Source organism: Protopterus annectens, chromosome 6.part0 (genome assembly GCF_019279795.1).
Source record: "Protopterus annectens isolate FY-2018-M chromosome 6.part0, PAN1.0, whole genome shotgun sequence".
Classification (NCBI taxonomy): Eukaryota; Metazoa; Chordata; order Ceratodontiformes; family Protopteridae; genus Protopterus; species Protopterus annectens.
Genome location: NC_056737.1, coordinates 660,093,961 through 660,114,273, shown reverse-complemented (window position 1 = coordinate 660,114,273; position 20,313 = coordinate 660,093,961).

Below are 20,313 nucleotides of genomic sequence, written 5' to 3'. Positions count from 1 at the left end.
CATCCTTATAGAGGAACATCACCAGTGCAGTGCCCCATGACTATAGAACAGTTTACTATCAAATGTGCAAATGACACAACATAATCCGTGCAATATATAGACTCTGAATACCCATTTCCAGCATATTAATTAGGTCAGAATGTTGAAGTGTGTTTAGCAACAAAATTGCATTCACACTTTTGACATTTCTTTTGCAGTTCATTACTGCAAATCACGTGATTTAACATTTTTGCAGGGGTGCAAGCCGTCCTGCACCCCCACACCCCCTGCAACTTATATATTCCAACTCCAAGATCGCACTGCAGTGGAGAAAATGGTAATTTCCTGATCCACTCTGTATTTCGGTCTGTAGTCAAAATGTTGATCACATATGAGTGAATGCACAGTGGCATTTGCTGCACAGAACACTCGCAGTATTGAAGGTTGGCAAAACAGGAAGCAGCCAAATGACTTTTGACAATCCTGTTTTCGCTGAACCTTCATTCTACATTTCTATGGTAAACCCTCTGGAACATGTCATGTGGCAAGACTTACGTTGAGAAACTTGAGAAACTTAAGAAAGTAATTAGCAAGAGCCTGCCTGACACTATTTATTAGACAGCCTAGTATATTGTTGGGGCTCACTGAAGAGGTGTTTCTGATCTTAGAGAATGCTTTAGAGATACAATTCTTTTTGATGGTGGTAGGGATGAAAGTGACTGGATGTTTTAAGTGGTGATAATAGTTTCACTGAAGACATTTGCAGAAAACCTATCTGCTAGTATGTTGGCAGTGCCTTTTGGACTAGAATGGCATGATGCTATTATAGATAAATTAAGAATAGTACACTGATCTAATTGAACTGACTGTGATAACTGTCATAGATTTTTTATCAGGTTCCAAAGAAAACAAAACAAAACAAGCTGATCTGTGAGTTCCACCCCCACAGTGCTGGTTATAGAATGACATCACATTTGATCACATGACTCAGAGCTCTTCTAAGATCTGTTGCGGTATTTGAAAATTATAGAAATCTTTGTTTAATCATAAACATTTAATCAGTTATAATAACACTGTTGATACATTTTTAACATAAGCATCTGTACAAGTCAGTGTGATAGTCAAATGTCAGAAAATGATTTACCGTACTTACATCACAACCACGTTCCAAACTGACAATACCTAAGTAGCCTTACTTATTCTTGTACAGTGTTGGGCCAAAACATTAACGACATAAAAATTCTGCATCCAAAACTGTGCAGTACTGGCACATTCAAACAGTAATATGTCATCCACAATTAAGCTCTTAAAGTGCAAAAACTCTGGTTAAGATAAGGCAAAACATTGTGCCATTCTGCGGTTGCTGACATACTAAAAAAGGTCAGAGCATTCATTATCTTTTGTATATTGTAGTTGTGAAAAGAACAGTACTGTCCTTAAGTATTGTACATGATCACAAAGGGATACATTTTTTATTTTCTTCTTCTAAAAAATTTCCAGATCCTTTTACTGTTTGAGTAAGTGAATGCTAAAAAATGACCATAGCTGTGGTGTGTCTTTTTAAGCTAGAATTCTGAAGTTTAGTTATTTTTACTCTGTGAAAAAGCTGGCAGATACCTGACAAGGTTTATTAGAAAAATGAAAGAACAACTAAAAGTGGGTTATTCTGTACTGTATTGTCCCACTCCTCTGTCAGGAAAATATACAGTAAAAAACATTGGTACTTGCATATTATCGACTTGTTTTGAGTGTGGTTGTGATAATATGTAAGTACTTTATTTACAAAACTGTTTACAAAAGTCCAGCTAATTATGCTGGCATATGTTAGATGTGAACTGCCCTATTCTCTCTGGTAAAGATGGCAATATCTCACATCATCACAAAGATAATGTAAAAAAGTTTCATCTTTGTGTTTTATAATTTGTTGATATCCACTGACTCTCAGGGTGGTTTGTTGTTGAATTTGCCATTGTATTTGGTTCTAGGGGGGACTGGTCTGTCATTGTGTTTATCTAAATGAGAATAAATATCCTTCACATAAGTAGCTGCATATGCTGTATCCACTGTGGGGTTAACATGGATGAATTTTGAGAATTTGTTGTATGTTGGTAAAAGGATTACTTTTTTTGAAGAGTCCAAAGAGGATGGTATTCAGAGGAGTAGATGTTTGTAGTGCAACTTTACTAATGAGGGACCAATCGGTGACAGGGAACATACTATGGATTAATTTGCAAGATCTGGATCCAGGATTTAATTGACATTGATGAGATTTTGGATAGTTTTATCCAGAGAATTCTTATTAACCAATCTAAGAAATGTTGTTCATACCCAACATTACAACATACAAAGTATAAGTTCTTCTCCAGTCTACGGAGTTGAAGTCACCAAGAAGGCTGGCAATATTAGTGGAGATAGTCTGTTGTCTCTCCATGCATCACATGCTATTTTATTTTTAAAAGAACTTGGGGGGAAATTAAATTAAAGAGGGTTCAGTTGCCTAGGCAGTGAGATATTTCCCAGTGGTACATTTGATTGGGGACATTTGTCTGAACTGACATTCAGCTGCAGATAAATATGGCTGTTGCAAATTCCCTATGGACACAGAGAAGCACACACTGCCATGCCACAACTTTAATAACCAAGTGCATGGGGCCAGACGTAATGAGTGCTGTGCTCAGTGTACAATGCATACTTAAGTAACAACAACATGTAGAAGTGTGCTATAGCATGGAATAAATCCTGTATGATACTGTAGTCACATTTATGCTCCAGTATGTATTTTAGCTCATGTTCCCTAGACATTATGATGGGGGAGGTGGTCCACACTCTTCAATTATAAAGGCACTGCTTATTGTGCACTATATTTCTACTGCCATTGACATGCCCACTGACCAGTCTGCTGCTGATGCCTGCCATACTGCCTGCTGTCTCATGTTGTCTTGGGGGCCATTAACATTATTCCCCCTGTGCATTTGTTTATGGAAGTTGTGGGCATGACATCATACTCATCTCTTTGCCCACAGGAAATTTTCAACAGCCATATTTTTCAGCAGCTGAATGTCACTTCAGTTATGTGCCCTCAACCAAATGTACCACAGGGAAATATCTCACTGCCTAGGTAACTGAACCCAATTAACAAAAAGGCATGGTCACAAAGGATATTCAAGAGAAGTCACCATGCAAACAGCACAGCTGGTGACAAGTCTACGCAGGTCTATGCAAAAATATACAGACTGGAGCAGAATAAAGACATTCAAGATGACAGGCAATATGAAGGAATAATGATGAAGGGTTTTTGCAGTAAAGACTGAAGGAAAACATCACTGCTACAGCTATCAGTGTTGTGGCAAGTGAAGTTTTTCCTCAGTCCTTACTCAGATCATGTATTCTTCTTTCTTTCTCTGGCAGTGCACTCAGATGGCAGCTGATCTCAGTTTAGAGCAACAAATAAAAACTTAAAAGTCTGAAGAAAAGCAGCAATACATTTGACTATTTAGGGCCTGACTGCCTCAAAACAGCAATCACTAATGTACTGCCACTACAAGAATGACCAATGTCTCACTATAGCTCCCACATAAGACCTAAAAATATAATTGTAAACAATGAAACTGTGATTTAAATGGGTGGGAAAAAGTAGGTAAATTTGATTAAATTCAGCAGCAATAGCAAAACACCTTTAAGTACAGTGGAAAAATACAAGAAAAAATCTCTCCTGAGTTTTTTTAGGTGTATCAGATCGCAGTCATTCCCATAATAAGTGTCTAAGTTATTCTTAAAATATCCATGCTAGTTCTTGCTTTAATATAGTTTGATAGCCTAGTCCACTCTCAGAAAATCTATTAGTGCATATTTCATTCCCATATAACCTTGTCTGATGATTCTTTACAATTTTTGATACCCCAAACATTTCCAGAAGTAGTTGTCCCTAAACACCCTATATACCTGAAAAGGGCCTCCTCTTAAATATCGACTCGAAACAGTGTACAAGTTCAGATGTTTCAGTCTTCAATAATAACTTAAATTCTTACATCCATGGATGCCTTGGCATATTTCTACTGTACTCTTTCCAATTTGTTCTAGTTTGAGTCTTATGTAACTTGCAGATAATGACATTATCATTTCTGTTTTTCTAGACTTTATAAATCTTTTAATACATCCTATAGTTTTATAAATATCATTAACCGATTGTCTGATATAATTAAAAAATACCAAAGCTGGAGCTACCCATATCCCAGGTCCTTAAATAAATCCACAGTTTCAATCACTGTGTGCTGTATTAAATATTCCCCATTCTATCTATATTTCACAAATCTGATATGTTTCGTTTTTGATATATTTATCAGCATATTATTCTCTTGTATTCAAATGATTTTGTCAAAATGCTTGCCAATTCCCATTTCTAAGCCATGCAGCTGCCCATTTTTATCAAGATTATTTCAATAGCTAGTAATTTATTGATCAGTACTTTGTGTATGACCCTATCGAAGGCTGAGGTTAAGTCTTTGTAAATTATATCACAGCACGATTTATATTATATACTGTGATTATATTGCTGTAGAGCATCATGTTGCAGGTAGTTATACATCTCTTTTCAACATTTGCAGGCAGATGCACGGTTTCAAGTCCCAACCTTTTCAGTTCTGACAATAATGTATCCAACATAATCTTCTCCATTATTTTTCCAAAATAAGAAAAGAAACATATGGGTCTTTATGATTCTAGGTTGTAATTGTTCCCATTTCCCTAAAATTTGGCTTTAACAGGGACCTGTCTCTACTGTTGAAGAAAATCCCTATACTTAAATAATCTAGTTAATGACAGATATAGTAGTAGTGTATGTTCATGTTGAAGTGTTTTCAGGTCATTATTATTAATTCTATTTTCTTCTTGTGCTTTGTTTGGTCCAGTTTGTGGAGTTCTTTTACAATATAATCTAATTTAATTTCAATATCTCAAGTTACCTGGATATTACAAGGATAATTTATTACCCCCTGGTGGAGCTAAACTGTTTTGTATAAGATTTTGTAAATATATCTACAATCTGTTGTGTTTGAGAATAAATTTTCAGTCTGCACACAGTTTATGGGTTTGTTTGTCTTTATTCCTACCACATCTTACATATCTATTAACTGCTTTCCTATTATGGTCAATATTGTTACAAAAGGTTTCCACAGTTTTCTTCTTGATCTTGTTTCATGCTGTATTCAGTTTTTCTGTCCAGCTTATTTCAGTTTTCAAAGTTATAGTTGACATCATTTCCATTTCTTATATTTTTTCTCATCTTAATTAAATATCTTGTTCTTATAGAATATGTCCTCCTCATCTTGTCTGCCTGTATTATGACGTTAAACATTTTTATTTTTTTAATTCAAACAATTTCTGTTTCAAAACTTGTCGTATTCACTTTGTCCCCGGGATTCATGAAGCTCGGCGCAAGGCCAGTGTAAGGCTTGCGCCGACCATGCGGCGTGAAGAGGGCACAGTAGCACCAAATGCATATTAATGAAGATGCACTGCCGACACAGCCACGTGCACAGGAAAGGAGCGTGAGTGCATAGGGCGTGTCGAAGTGCCGCACGGAGGCATGGAAATGGCAGCTGTTGATGTGCAACCTAAAATGCTTGCATATAACAAGTTTCAAGATAGTAATCATGTCAGTGTCCGTGGATACTGAAACATATACAAAGCATGCAAGAAAGTACCTGCGGACACAAAGTGAAGAAGCAAACACAAATGCACGTAAGGGAATAACGGGTCCCTATCCTGCGAACAAATGACATGGAAGACCATGTGGCCATAGTCCAATGCAGTGTAGACAGCCATACCAAGTAGAAGTGAAACGCATCATATGTTAGCGAGCCCCCAGTAGGTATGCCCAGCCCAATGGTGAGGGTCACCAGCTGACCCATAATGTGAGGGAGGGTACACAGCTGGGCAGATGTGTCCATAACAAAATACATGAGAAATGTAGATATCTAGTGACCGTATGTCAGAATCATATCCCACAAGGCATGTAATAGTCACATACAAAAGGTATGTCAGTATTTCACATAGCAAATGTGATAGGAAATAGAATAAGCATGTAAGTGAAACAGAAGGAGTATATAAACAGCTACAAAAATAAGGACACATGTAGGCTGAATGTAACTGTATTATCCGTACCGTCGACTAGGATTAACACCTGCCCCACTTTGCGAGCGACAGTCCCTCTTTGGGCAGTTGTGTCCTGACAAAAACCTGTAAAAATGGCAAATGTCCTGAGATTATAGGGCAAAATTATTCCCTATACGTTATGTAATAGTTGCATTAAACAGTTTTTCTGTATCTAAATTACATAAATGTTATAAGAAACAGAATAAGCAACTGAACTGCTACAAGAATAAGCTTTTATATAGGCAAGAATTCTAAGTTCTATCCTGTGTACTGACCGTGGGTATGTGTCAGCCTGTAAAATGTGATGTTTGTACCAAAAATGTCCCACTTTGGCCAATTGAAAAGGTGGCAACCCTACCGTCGACTGTGGGGAGGTGTTGTCCACTACAGTCAGATATGTGTACAGAATATATCCCATCCTGTACATAGGAAAAGGTGGCATCCTACCAATGAGTACAACAGGCTGCCAAAATCTGGAAGTCAGCGGTACAAGCCGAACTTGTCAGGATGTGTCACAGTTGAACGGGTAGTACCCGGGTATACCAACCATGTAATGAAAGTTAAGTATGGGCGTGTAGCTAAGTGCGTGAGGTATAGCATGTGGAAAGCAAACATGGCAGGGTAGTCCACACAACCATACAGGTACCAGACACATGTAGGGTATTCCATGTGTTACTCTGGCCATGTCATGGGCCAACAACCAAAGCAGCGATGTATGGGGTGTGAGGAATCTGTGTGTGTGGGGTAGATGGGTAATGGTACAATCCTCCAAGGCGATACTGTGTCATATGCAGAATAGGTGAACCGGAGGTGTATGAGGGAGCAGCGGATGAAGCTGAAAGAAACACAAACACATGCATAAACAGCTGCAATACAAGCAGACAGGCCATACTGTAGAACACAATCCCACAAACAGATGAATATTGAAATGTGCGATACAAATGTATAGATATGTCACCGGCACATACCCACAGATTGGTCCTGATGGAACTGGCCATAACAAATGCAACTCACGTGGATGGAACTGGCCATAACAAATGCAACACACCTGGATGCATAACTGACTACCCAGCATCCCCTCCACATCACACAACCCGCTCCCGTACCTGAACGTCCACCAAATCCAGCTGTACTTGGCCTACTGGTTTGATGCTGCCACAGCTACGCATAGTGACCACTACGCATATGTAGTAGGTAGTGTCACCCTAAGCGGTTGCAGGATTGCACACAACCTCATCACATTTTTGTAACTCCAAAAAGATGTTCGGTATTCCTCTTATTGTGGATCGGTCCAATTTTTGGATATCCCTCATGGAATACGTAACCTGTGTAAATATTAGAACAGAAGACACGAAGTCCAGTCCTGTAGATATCTGGACAGAAGTTGGAATGTGCATTAGAGGTGCACATCACTGTCCAGCCCTAAGTGGTCATGCATAACCTACTACCCAGGATCAAACACTTGCCCGTGACGCACGTGTCCCGACACGAATAAGCAGGAGAATATATTGCACACATTCACATAGTGGCAAATGGTATAAGGGTGATGAAGGCACTTACATAAACAGGATAACCCTGATCTACTGTGTGAGGGACACATAATGTGTGTGTAGGTGTGACCGATCATACCTGTCAACCTCTGAGAGCAAGATATCTGGACAAAGCCGTGAATAAAAGTGGGACAAAGGCCCAAAAGTAGGGACAATTTGTAAAGATTGCTCTTAGAAACTTAGAAAGTTGATAGACAACAGTTTGTACATTGGCATTAATTACCTGAAGAGTATGAAGTCTGAAATTCAACTGTCTTTCATTATGTTCTGACTTCAGTCTTTAATGATTAGCTACTGATTTGCCAGAAAACAACAGTGTATTACAGAGGTCCGTACATATTTACAGTAACAAACCTTCACATTTGTTTACTGTACTACTGCATACCTGTAGTTAATTCATGTCCAAAATAATAATCCTTGTATGAATGCATACAGGAAATAATCAAATGTGAATAGGAACACCCCTCACCGTGGATTACGTATTGTAGCCACCCCCACCCATATTATGTATTGCCAACATAAAAAGCTGCTGACAGGTGCTGAAACACCTGTGTCTGTAAACACAGGTAAAAGTCTATAAAATGGACAAATTCTGTCCATGTGCTTTGTCTGACATTTGAACTCGGTCAGGGCAGTTCCGTTCACCAGGCGGACAAGCCTAAACCCAGATCACCACATGAACACCCTGACAATCAAAGACTTGTATGTGCCAGGACTATAAGCCTTGGAGTTCTGCATATCCTTGGAGTGATTAAATATGCAGCTTGGGTCCAGAGCAGTAGGGAATAGGGAATGTGTAATATGTAGTTCCGCATTTTTCCCAGCAGGAGAATGGATGCCTGTGTTGTAAGTGAAGCGGTGAGGCGTATGTTAATGTAGCTATGTACTATGGGTATGCATATAAATGAGTCAGAACACCAACAGTATAGTGGTTACAGCATCTGGCCAACGTGAATGCAGTCCCAGGTCAACTACGACTACAGCACATATAAGTTTAAAGTGTAATGAATGCGTCTGTGCTGTAAAGACATTTAAATATGTAAAGGCGAACGTGTGTTTCGCATATGTCCGTTAACTGGATTACAGATATTTTACTGGTACCGTCACAATTAATAAAGCCCACGTAAGCACAAAGTCTTAGTAAACATATATAACCCACAATAAGGATATGCAAGTGTGTCTGCGCGTGTGTAATCCGCTTACAGCATAGCAAATGAATGGTGTTCTCTACACGTTTATTTATATATCTATATATGGATATATATATTTGTGTATAGATATATATCCACAGACTTAACTAAATAAATATATGAAATAAAGAATGTACAGACATATATCTATATATATATATATATATATATATATATATATATATATATATATACATACACACACACAATACATTAATTGATATATACATAACAAACATATAAACATATGTCCTTGTAGATATAACACATGTACATAAATAGGTTACATCATAGCTATTATGGATAGACATACAGACATGCAAGAAAGGTAAATACACTGCTGCTTTCCAAACCATTGCCCAGAAAATACCAGTGTGCCAAATCTGCAAGTTCAACTCTTTAAACATGGATATAGGTGTCCTTTGCAGGACCCCAAAAATTGGTCCAATACAGGCACCGTCCTGTAATGATCGAAGCAAAGAAAGTCACATCTGCAGCTACAATATAGCTGTACATACAACAGTAGCTTGTGCAAGGGTAATAACACATGGGTTGACAGAATGTATGACATATGTCCCGATACGCGGAGAGAGGATAGTGCTTAGAAGTGCCTTCATACTTTATTATCTCTCACATTAAATATGTCTTATGACTACTGTGGAGGAGTGTCAGGTATGGGAATCATGGGTATGCAATAATGGGCCTAGGTTCCCAGGTGTTGGTTGGCACAGATTTAGTAGGTCCGCCCTATGGGAGTGATTAATATTCCTATGTGGGTATAGCACACGCCTATACCTTCCAAAAATGAAGAACCCATCTACTGGATATTGTGTAAACCATTGGGGGAAGATGTAGGGACTTATATCAGTGTCATGTAAGCGATTATCGTGGATGTACATGCATACAAATAAGATGGTAAGCATACCTCTCAACCTTTCAGAATAAGACATTTGGACAAAGGCATATTAAAATAAGTACAAATAGGGACTATTTTAAATATTCCTCTGACAAAGTTAGAACGTTGATAGAATAATGGATAATTCATTAGTATGAATGTTTTGAGGGTTATTAATTATAAACTACTAATGTCTGTCATTATTATCTAACCTCACAGTCCTTAATGACTTGCCACTAATTTACCAGAAAGGCACAATATTATGAAAAAACGAGCAACATTATAAGTCTAAGTTTGTGACATTTACCCAAAATGTGTACAGTTGAGAGGTATGAAGGTAACCCTGTCCTAAATAAATGTACAGAACTAGTGATATCAGGTGGACAGGTGTGAAGAAAGACGTGATGACAAATGACAAAACATGAATAAGTCAAAAGCATGTACCTCGATAAATTTGAATGAATACTTACAAATGACAAAACATGTATAAGTCAAAAGCATGTACCTCGATAAATGTGAATGAATACTTATGTCCTGTGATAGTCAATGTGGAAGGTAAATAGAAACAAAATAAATGTGTCTCTCAGGGTGTTATGCAGTGTCCCGATACAGTGTCCAGTCTCCCACACTCGCATGTGAGTTCTGCCACTGACAGAAAGCGCAAATACTGACAAACACATAAGGTAGATGATAGCATAATATGTTTTGATTAGCACCTGTTGGCTTTTGTGAGGAACACAACACTCTGGGCGGGTGTGTCCTGCAAAAGGAATGTAATGGCATCTGGCCTGTGATTTCTTCTTGTGTGTAGTGGTGTAATAAAATGATATATCTTGTATCAGAAACAGATACATGTTATAGGAAACAGTATTATCAACTATACTACTACAAGAAAAATCTGAAGGCATGAAAAGTGCTGAAGTAGTCAGTTTAGTACTGACCGCAGGTATGTGTTGACTTGTCAAATGTCACAGCTGTATATATAGTACCTATAGGGTTGTCACCTTTACAAATGATGAAAGTGGGAGCTGCTCTGTAGAAATGTCAGACGTAGCAGGTCAAAACATACTTACAGCCATGCATACTCCACAAATAGACATATTAGCACACAGCAAAGCTTAGGCCAGGAGTCATGGAGCCTTGGCTGGCGTGTATGAGTAGAGTAAGTGTAGAGCAAGGCAAGATGTTTGCTGAGCTATTCAGCAATATCCTGTAGGGGTGTGTAAGACAGCCCCTAAAACGAACGTTGCACAGACAATGTTAGGATATGCAAATTACCCCATTTGTAGGTGAAGGCTATGCAAAGATGTAAATCTGCAATACATGAAACAGTAAGCTGTCCGTGCAAGAGTAGAGTTATGTGCAAAAATGTACTCGGATGTTAACTGAGTTACGTTCTGCAAGTAGCTAAACAGAGCAATGTCAGCTGCAAATAAAGGATGAATTTAGTTGAAGAAGCATGCCAATGGCCAAATATAAGGCCAGTGGCATATTTTTCCATTGGAAATTAATAAAACTCTATTTGTCCTCCCCCAATCTCTGGTTTGTAAGCGTAGCGCAGCGGCGCGAAAATGCGCTGCGCTTTTAAAACAAGAAAAATATTTAAAATATACATAGAAATTGTAATTTTAGTTAAAAGTTAGTTCGCCATGCAGGTGAATGGCATGCTGAAGACAACATGGCTATTGAGTACTGGTTGCTATGTGTGGAAGCGTTCTGTCAGAGATGTAACCAAGCATTAGTAGGCAATCCGATGCAATTGAGGCTGAGGACAGTGAATCACAATTTGTCATGTCATATGGGCCAAGCCACTACAGTGTAAGAGTAGGTTAAGGGACTATTAGAGTAGAAGATAGGTGACATGTATAAAACACTGTAATCCTATCGGAGCAGTGTGTCACATGTTTGCTGTCAGTTACTCATCAGTGGAAGAGGCATGTTATGATTTATCCTAGGTAAAGTCAGGAAATTGACGGTGTACGCCATGGATATCACTGATGTTTCTTGCAAACCTGCATACAGTGAGTAAGCACCTGTGCATGCCTGTAAGCCTGAGTAAGCATGTGTGCGCGCGTGTCAGCCCGTGTGCATGCCTTGAAGAACAAGTAAGCTAGTATAAGAATGTTGAAGCCCGTGCAATGTCATGTAAGCCAGTGTATGCATTTGTAAGCATGTATAAATCTGTACTACACACATCACACACATACTGCACACTCTGAAACACATGCTGCCAATACTACACACATCAGTCAAATGGCACATGGATGGATAATAGATCTGCAGAATTAACAGTGCTGTAAACTATACTACATTGAAGATCATAGCTGCAATGCATCATGCCTGCTTGCATACACCTAGAAGGATATCACACTTTGTGTTAACAACATTTTAACATTAATACAGTGCTATAAAGCCACCCTGTGCATCAGCACCATGTTAGTCTGTTCCTGCATCACTGTTACACATTACAGGTGGTGGCACATGTGTCATCATATGCACAGGGTATGGTGTTTCTTTTCCAGAGCCTGTCATTGAGCCATCCAATCAACAAGTAAGTATGTGTGTGTGTGAGGGACAACAGTGTTTGCATGGCCCAATGTTGATGCAATGTGTGTGTGTATGTGTTAGCCCTAGCTGTTTGTTTCATGTGTGTGTGTCTGCATGTACACAGTTTCAGCATGTGTCGTGCATATACAGGAGGTTGTGGGAGAGTCACAGACCGTACCTGCCAGGCTGTACAGATCGCCATTATTGGCCATGGACACCCCTCCATGCATTCAACAATATTCCAGTCCTGCACCTGTCAATGTATACACATACATTCTTGGGATCTGTATCACAACCTGTAGATAAACAGGAGTCAGTAATGTTAACCTGATTTGCAAAGTATTGTCAGTTAATACATAGTTATATGAGCCATACTCATCCTCCAAAGTAATAACCACTGCTGACTGTTGCTGAGATGTGCGCATGACCATTTAAAGGTGCTGTACTATCATTGTTTTCAATGTCCCTTGTAATATCCAGCAACAAAATAACTGGTCACTACACAACTATAACCCAGGATCACTACAGCACACAGTATGTGCACTATCACAGAGCCATAGCAGATTTACATACATCAAAGGTGATCACGTACAGAAAATGCAGAACATTCAATAGTGCTAATATCCACATACATATTTATATCTATCTACATTACATATATATATATATATATATATATATATATATATATATATAGAGAGAGAGAGAGAGATACACACACACACACACACACACACACACACACACACACACACACTTGGCAGGGTCGGGATCAGAACACAGACCTTACTACCTTATCACACTACAGCATTACTCATGTACAGAATGGGCTACCGTGATTACTAGATCACAGCATTCACACAGGAATACGTCTAGCTTGCTGGCGTCAGAATCAAAGGCAAAGATGTCATACAGATTCTATGGAGAGTGAATAGTGTAAAAGCAATGCACTGTTGTCATGCAGCAGGAAACTCACACACATACACACACACGTGGCAGGATTGGGATTAGAACACAGACCTAACTACCTTATCACACTACAGCATTACGCATTTACAGAATGCGCTACCGAGATTACTGAACACAGCGCTCCCAGAGGCATACTTCTAGCTGGGTGACATCATCCACAAAGGCAAAGATGCCAATAGGGAATGTTTGTGGTGTGAGGCATCTAAAAGCATTACCGTGTCCCCAGGCAGCTGGAAACACACACACACACACACACACACACAGACACACACTTGGCAGGGCTGGTAGTCGAACATATACCTAACTACCTTATCACACTATGGCAATACGCATTTACAGAATGCGCTATCGAGATTACTGAACACAGCACTCCCAGAGGCATACTTCTAGGTGGGTGACATCATCCACAAAGGCAAAGACGCTGATAGGGAATGTATGTGGTGTGAGGCATCTAAAAGCATTACTGTGTCCCCAGGCAGCTGGAAACACACATACACACACACACACACACACACACACACAGACACAGAGGCACACACTTGGCAGGGTTGGGAGTCGAACATACACCTTTCTACCTTATCACACTACAGCATTACGCATTTACAGAACACGCTACTGAGATTACTGAACACAGCACTCCCAGAGGCATACTTCTAGGTGGGTGACATCATCCACAAAGGCAAGGATGCCGATAGGGAATGTATAGAGAGTGAGCAGTCTGAAAGCATATTACTGTCCCAAGGTAGATGTAGACAAGCACACGGCAGTGGTGTGATCGGGGCAACTAAATATCTACGGAGCACTACAACACCACTACATAGATATGGGATGCGCCACAGACAGTACACCCTGCAAGACAGTCAACCAGTGTGTTCAATGTAGGCATCCATCGTGATGCTGAAAATGGACATCTGTTGCCTGGATGTCCACCATCACTATACAGGATGTCAATGGCCAAGCCCATACACAGAGGCACATCACCGACACAAGGTGTCACTGGCCATGCTCACACGCTTAGTATCACACATCCATTTGGAATTTATTGTGTGTCCATCTACACAACGGTGTACTGGGCATTATCACACACTTAGCAGTTGCAAAGGGCAGTCTTGCATGCACACGGATTCTAAACACGTAAGGGCACACTTTGGAATGTACTGTGTGTCCAACTACACAATGGCATACTGGGCATGCTCACACACTTAGCAGTTGCAAAGGGCCGTCTTGCATGCACACAGATTCTAAACACGTAAGGGCACAGTTTGGAATGTACTGTGTGTCCAACTACACAATGGCATACTGGGCATGTTCACACACTTAGCAGTTGCAAAGGGCCATCTTGCATGCACACAGATACTAAACATGGAAGGGCACAGTATGGGATTACTGTCTCCACATACATGAAGGCCACTGACATGTATTGACCAGTACACACTCAGGAACCATCATAGATGTCTCAGGTGCAGATCACAGAGGTACACACCACAGTCTACAATGTAGCCCTCAGACATCACCATGTCATTGGACCAGCAATACACAACCATACATCCACACAACACTGTGTGACTCATGACCAGTGGACTGTACATAGGTGTACAGCAACTGTGCAGACTACACATGTTCCGACAGGGTTCCATCATGTGTTATGCATTGCAATGATACCACTGTACATAACCAGGTCGGCTCTACACATACCAGGGGCCCTGGGTCTTACACAGCTGTGACAGATGACAGTCGCTGTACACCAACGAACACACATGTTTGGATATGTCATACATGTAATTGCAGTGGATATGTGCATGGACCACACACACAACACATATGTACATAGCATAGCTTTTGCTGTCCTCCGTGCAGACAAGTGGCTACAGCAATCATACACATGCAAATGGAAGGTGGGTCCATGGCTGTTGAATGCCAACAGTATGTGAGGTAGCAATGTTGACCGAGGACACATTCCCTCTGTACTAGTTACCCATGACACCCATCCTATCATACAACAGTCCATGTGTTATGTATGGCAACACACATGTCCACCAATTGCAATGCATACAAACATGGCTACATGACAGGAATGCAGGATCAACACATATGTACAAACCGTAGTGTTCATGCAGCTACCATGCATGTGCAGTAGCTGATGTAAGTAATTCATCTGTGCCTAACTACAACATGCAGTTGCAATGCAGCCCCATCATTGACACCTGTATATGGTGACATACTGACAGTACGGTAGGATGTACATCAGGTATGGATGGATGTGTGTACATAATGTGGTGATCAACCAGTGTAGATGGATGTTCACTGGGGACAGCTCACAGGTGTGTCACATGCCATCCTACCATTACATGTGCAAACAGTATGCTATGTTACTGTTACTTGACAGTGAAGACATAAAACCAACACAGTGGTCGGGTGTTACCGACTGTACGTCACTTGACACCTGTAACACTTACATCCTCCCGTGTGCATATAGCAGCACAATTGCCGGACATAGCATTGGTACACATAATGCGGCCAATACTGCTGCATGTCTGTCAGATGTATCATCATATAGCAGGTGTATCATTCACAGTACTGCCATGTGTGTTTGCATGTGTGACCATATATGCCACATATGGTGGGGAATATATCCCAATTGTTACACACCCCCATACACTGTTGTAGACATCTGTACATACTGCAGTGTGGAAAGCATGACGTAGGCAGGTGGGGTGTGTGTATCACACACATCAGCTATCCGTATGTGTATGACAATTGTGGTCTCCACAGTTTGTGTGTGTGTGTGTGTGTGTGTGTGTGTGTGTGTGTGTGTGTGTGTGTGTGTGTGTGTGTGTGTGTGTGTGTATGCATGTATGGCTGTTTGGAGCATGGAGTGAGGGTGTATGCTACCATACAGAACACACAGGATCCCTAACCCCTCATGGTGATGCAGTCTACTACCCTGTTGATGCCATCAGTCTCAGCCGTACTGGCTACCTGTACATGTCCTTTCTCTGTGTCACGTTGTGTGGGTGCACAGTACTGTGAGGGTGATGACCACATAGGCAAGTGTCCTCACCTTAACACTATGGGGTGTGCATTATAGTGTTGTTGACCCCGTGAGTGTGGGCATGTTCCTGTAATGTGACAGGGTATTACTGCTACACAGTGAGGCCTCATACTATCAAGTGGCCTCTAACGTTATCATGGGCCAGACAGCTGTGTACAACCCCTGTACCATGTCAACATACCTGTGATGTGACCTGGTATGGATGTCATGTCTTTAGCCACTTTAGCCTATTAAACTGCACACATGCTGCTGGCTCAGTATATGTGTGGACATCTGTGGTATGTTAGACTTTCCAGCTGCCTGGTTGAGGCTACGTATAGCATGCTGAGATTGCCATACGTGCCTGTGAGTACTCCACAGTTACACATGGGAGACTGCAAACACTGCTACCTGTAGGCACATGCAAGTAGACCATAAGGAGGTAACCAGGGCATCATTACCAACATGCTGTTACTGTTGTTACCGAGACACATACTGTGAACATATAACAATGCATGCTACACCTCTACTACTTGGTATGTTTGGTGCGTGTCAACAGTACACAACTAATGTAATATACACGCCCCTCACTATTCTTACACAACTAATGTAATATACACTTCCCTCACTAGTCATACACAACTAATGTAATATACACTTCTCACTATTCTGTTCGCCCTGTGCATCAGACCATTTGAGCATGTCCCTGCACCAATGGTGTGGATGACAGGGATGTGACACAGGCTTCATCATATGCACAGAATGAAAATGTTTGCCAGGGGCATAGGCTGCACCAATGGGTGACATCATGTGTGTGGGTAAAGGCTGGTGATATGATTGGACATGTCTGTTCAGTATGCATGTGGGTGTTGTGGTGCCCTACAGATGTGTTTGCTGTGTGCGTGTATGTGTGCACACAGTTTGGCCTTTTGTGTGGCCTACACAGGAGTATTATTGACAGCTCCACATTGTACAGACCAGGTTGTACAGCTCACTGTGTCCGGCCACGGCCATGTGACCTGTGCCTGCCAGGGGTTGCATGGGCACTACCAGGCGGAGGTACAGATTGGCTACTGTCTGATGACACATGTCCACTGGAACCACGTCCCTGCTGGGAATGTCCAGGGCCACATCCACGTGGCCTGCTGTGTCCTGGTGTGGACAGCGCAGCAGCAGCTGCACTGCTACTGCTACCGGCACTATGGGAGCAGGCATGTGAGGTGGCACACTCACGTCGACCTGTACTAGGTGGTGTAGCTGGCCTACATCCACGTTGCCTACGCCTCACTCCTACCAGATGTTCCAGCACAGATAGCTCATGCTCACGGATTGCCATGCCACGGTCAAGGATTCTGACCATGTCACCCAATCGCCTGTCCAGAACATCAGCAATGTGCTGTTGAGCATTTGCCAATGCCTGGATGTTGTCATTTAGGGTACAGATAGCAGCCCTCTGCAGCATCTGCCCTTCTTTGTTCTGCCGTTCAACATGTGCCTGTGCCACCATTACAGTCTGGAACATGCGTCTGATGATACCAGCAGCTGCGCTCTGTCCTGCAGGTGCATGTCTGCCAGAGGTCCTCCTACGAGCAGCACCAGCCACTTGTCTGTGTGGCACATCTGCAGACATTACACTGACACCATGGTGTGGAGACACACCTTCTGTAGCCACTACACGTTCCTGTTCCATGCTAACAGACGCTGACTGTCCTTCCTCTATGGCCACTGGTGATGCGGTATGTGTTGGCAGCAGAACTGTGTGCGGAGAAGAGGGGGACATAGCTGGGATGGCAACCATTGGCACAGATTCAGCCCCTGACAACCCTGCCTGTACCTCATGCATATGTTCATCACTGCTAGTATCTGTGGGGACACTAACATCAGATGGACTGCAGGAGTGTAACGCACCTGCATCACCTGTAAATGCAAAGAAAGACTCTAAATTACAATAGACACACACACACAGACACACACAGACACACACACACACACACACACACACACACACACACACCATGCATGTGATTTGACAGACGGAATGCAGCATGCCTGTGATACAGCAGACGGCATGCTGCACAGACATTAATAGTGTTAGTAAGCATACCCCCTGGGGTGCACACTACAGCAAGCAGGTATCATATCAGTAGCCATGCCATTCACACAATCATGGTAGTATGCATGCAACCCCATGATACACCATGTGGACCAGAACAGGATAACAGTACACATGGCTGACGTGACCCTGATATGTAATCTGCTGACGTATGCATTAACATGCATACATGTATGACACAATGGTGTCCTGACACATGTACAGCATCGAAATGGGCATCACATTGCGGTGTTGTCTGTATGCCCTACAGATAGAATGCATGTTTAGCAAATGTGCATGTGCATGGAAGGGTAGAGTGAGCCATCTACATTGCTCTACAGTGTGCAGTACAGACACTGTGCCATTGCATGGCATCATGAGGCATCTATATTGCTATACAGTGCATAATATGTACACATTGCATAGCCATAACTGCATGCATACCCATGACTTAACTGTGGATTGTGACCCACGATGCTGAGGTGTATACACACCAAACCATGCTGTGTCATGTGACAGGTCACTGGAGGACCTTCAGATGATGCCCCTGCACAACAACTACAGAGTCTTAGCTGCCTGGCAACCATGTCCACACATAGCGGACTTGTCAATTCACCATGTCCCACATGACATTGATGTACCACACACACGAGGTGCACAGCTAATGGTGATGTCCTACAGCAGCAAGGGAAATGTACAGTATCTGTTGCCTGATGTGGTGTCAATGTCTGTGGAAGCTGTAGAGGTGACTACTGTCATGCTATGACACAGGCGTGATGTTCAACACATCTTATATGGTAGACGTCAGTGACACCTCCACTGGCTGTGCACAGGCTTTTAGGATGTCAGTGCACCGCATCAACTGTATAATCGGTCAACTAAGGGTATAATTGGACCATGTGTGGACAATGTGAAATGGTGTATACACATCACATCTACTGTGTGCCTACGTATCTCTGGCCATCCCCCTTGGCCATGTGTGCACATGTGTTGGACAAATGTGTGTGATGGCCGTCTGTCACACATGTCTGTATTGTCCCATATGACATACACCCATAGATGTCAGATATGTCACCATCCACAAGGTTATGCAGACAACAGGTTGTATGTGAGGTATGGGTTATGGGATAGTGTGACATTATTGCAGCCAATACACTATGTGCCTGGGACATGTCTGATGGCACATCACAATGTGTGCACCCATTGCAGGGGCATATAACACAATGGTGACGCCTGTGGGCTGCCCATATCACAGCTCACTGTGTGGTACTGTTTGCGTACCACATGTGTTGTTCCAATGTATAGTACATATGCCTCCAATGTAGAACACCTCCACCGTTGTATGCACAGCTGACCACACATGTAGCAATGACAAATACTCTAGTTTAATGTTGGTGTATCATTTCATTTGTATATATTGCACATGGGTGACCTGTGTGAATGATGGGTGACACGACCTGTATATCATGAATGGAACAGACATCAGGTGTACAAGTGTTAACTGGCCACATGGCAAATAGATCTATGCTTTAACATGCCTGATACTGATGACAGTCTCACCTGCAATGGACTCATGTCTCTGCGAAACGCCAGAGGTACCTGTATAGGGGTGACACAGCAGTATGAACATTATCCATGACTGTATGACTGCCACAGGGTGCACTGTGCATGTTAACACATTTGCCTGTACAATAACATATAGTATGCACATGTGTGCATACACAGGGTAGCATACTGCAGTATGCAGCATGTATGTCCACATACCATGCATATGTTGTTACATTACATAATGTACAGTGACACATGCATGTAAATGGGATATAGTAGCCATATGTGCAGTACTGACTTACCAGGAAACTCCAGGGTCATTGGTTGGGAGACACCTACCTCCACGATGGCAGCTAGTG